Raw genomic sequence first — 2,858 nt, forward strand, 5'->3', positions numbered from 1 at the left:
TTAATTGGTCTTTTTAATTAATTAGGAGATATTTAGAATTGACCAACAGGACGATGACACTTGTTCCTCCGTTTAAATGAGAGGTATATTTGAACCCAAAGTATGACCGTAGGGGTATAGATAATCCAATAGTATAACGAAGGGCATTCTTAGACCATTTTCGATAGTAGAGAGGTATATTTGGCTCTTTGCCGTTTAAATATTTGGGGACGAAATATTTTTTGTACATAAAAGGTAGTCTTTAGTGACGAAATAACATCAATTTAACTAGGAAACATATACAACTTTAGAGACATTTGGTATCGTCACTAATTAAACTAAATAGTTAATGACAATATAGTTTTGTCGGCATTGATAATCTTTTTAGTGATAAAAGCATGCTATTAACGACGAATATTTTATACTTTTTCTGACAAACAAATTCGTCAAATACTAGGTATTTGGGAGCGGAAAAAAATTCCGTCCCTAATATAGCTTGATTTAGTGACGAACCACAAAATTGTCTTTGTATGTTTTTAGTGACGATGTTTTTGGGACGAAAAATTAACGAATTATTTTTTGTTTTGTGACGAAATATGACTGACAAAATAGTTCGTCATTGATAATCAAATTTGTTGGAGTTTACCGACAATCACCTTTCACCTATATCATGCTTTGCTTAGGTACTCTATTTTTATAGATGCATTAAATGCTTTGCAGTCCAGAGTCCTTAGATAAGAACTGAAACTACAGCTAGCAGTAGCTTTCTTTTACTTTTTGTTTTTACTGCAACTTTTTTTACACATGGGTCAACTCCATTTTTTCTTCTTTCCTTTTATGGCTCATGGCCACATGATTCCTACACTAGACATGGCCAAGCTCGTTGCTTCACGTGGTGTTAAAGCCACTATAATCACTATCCCACTCAATGAATCTGTTTTCTCCAAATCTATTCAAAGAAACAAGCATTTGGGTTTCAAAATTGATATCCGTTTGATAAAATTCCAAACTGTTGAAAACGGCTTGCCTGAAGGATGCGAGCATCTCGATCTCGTTCCTTCTCAACACTTGTTTTTCAACTTCTTTAAAGCTACAGCTATGCTGCTAGAACCATTCGAGCAGCTTATTGAAGAGTGCCGTCCCAACTGTCTTGTTTCTGATATGTTATTTCCTTGGACTACTGATTCTGCAGCCAAATTTAACATTCCAAGATTGGTTTTTCATGGTACAAGTTACTTTGCTTTTTGTGTGGCGGAGAGCAATAGGCTAAATAATTAAGCCTTTCAAGAATGTCTCCTCTGATTCTGAAACCTTTGTTGTACCAAATCAAGCTGATCAGAACTCAATTGTCTCCTTTTGAGCAATCGGATGAAGAGTCAGTCATGTCCCGGATGATAAAATCAGTCAGGGAGTCGGACTTAAAGAGCTACGGAGTTATATTCAACAGTTTCTATGAGCTTGAACAAGATTATGTTGAACATTATACCAAGGTTCTAGGTAGAAGATCTTGGGCTATTGCCTGCTTTCATTGTGCAACAGAGACATTGAAGATAAAGCCGAAAGTGGAAAGGAATCCTCTATTGATAAACACGAGTGCTTGAAATGGCTTGATTCGAAAAAATCAAGTTCATGTTGTTTAGCTGTATTTGTAAAATAATTATGGAGAAGATAAAATAACATAAATATAAAAGAAATAGAATTTAATCCGAGTTCACTGAATTCACAGTTTTTCTTAAGGAATTTAATCCCCTCCTAGTACCCAAGGTTGTGGATTATTTCCTCCCAGGATAGAACGAATAACACACTGGTGTAGCGATACTTCAAACACCAATGTTCTATCGAACACAAAGATCGGTAGCAAATCACACTTACTGATGCTTTGTTTGTAGTTAAAACAATGCAGAAGAAAGGAGGAGAAGTCAGAATTTTGTATAAAAAATCTGAGAGAATGGACTGGTATTTATAGCCAATGTTGAGCTCAAACTGAAGAGGTGCAACTCTTAAAATCCGAAGAGGTGCCAACTGTTTCTTCAAATCTGAAGAGGTGCAAACTGTTCTTCAACTCTTCAGATTTGAAGAGGTGCAAACTGTTCTTCAACTCTTCAGATTTGAAGAGGTGCAAACTGTTCTTCAAATCTGAAGAGGTGCAAACTGTTCTTCAACTCTTCAGATTTGAAAGGGTGCAAACTGTTCTTCAAATCTAAAGAGGTGCAAACTGTTTTGTAAATATCTTTTACAAAAAGCGAAGGGCATATACTATTACGTTTGGATTTAATATTAATATTTCGTTTACAAAAAACCGGATATTTAATAACAATTCTGTTAATATTTACTATTAACAAATAAATTTGGTCTAAAAAATTAATCAATCAATCATTTGACCGAAGCCGAAGCCGAAGCCGAGCCAAGTCGAGCGAGCGACGACGACGGCGCGAGGCTTGCCTTCTTCTTAACTCTTTAAGAGCCAGAAGAAGTTCAATTGTATATATACCCATCAAAATCTTTTCCTCTTCCAATATGGGACAATATCCCTTTGTCAAGGAGGGAAACTCAAATATTTTTAATTTTCCTCTATTTCTCATTCACCCTCTTTTAAGCTACATTTAAGCTTAAAAAACCCAACAATCCCCCACATGAATGGGGAATGGCTATATTACGAAAATATGCATGAAAAACTGTGTGTTTCGCAAGCAAGGATTAATTGTATCAGGATAAGTAGGTTTCCCTTTGAACTTTCCGTAGTGAACTTATGTCGGATATACTCGGTCAATCGGTAGATTTGATATCTTTGAACCGTCGAACTTTGGTGTATACCTAGACAACCATAAGTCACACAACCAACCCTTAACCGCATTTGGCTCTCATTGTTGTGTTCGTTT

At 35.8% G+C, this 2,858-nt stretch overlaps 1 pseudogene; it reads left to right on the forward strand.

The window, feature by feature from the left end:
* Positions 1-783: 783 nt before the first annotated feature.
* LOC107772221 (scopoletin glucosyltransferase-like) lies at positions 784-1,796 on the forward strand (annotated as a pseudogene).
* Positions 1,797-2,858: the final 1,062 nt, after the last annotated feature.

This window comes from Nicotiana tabacum, chromosome 19, assembly GCF_000715075.1.
Source record: "Nicotiana tabacum cultivar K326 chromosome 19, ASM71507v2, whole genome shotgun sequence".
NCBI lineage: Eukaryota > Viridiplantae > Streptophyta > Magnoliopsida > Solanales > Solanaceae > Nicotiana > Nicotiana tabacum.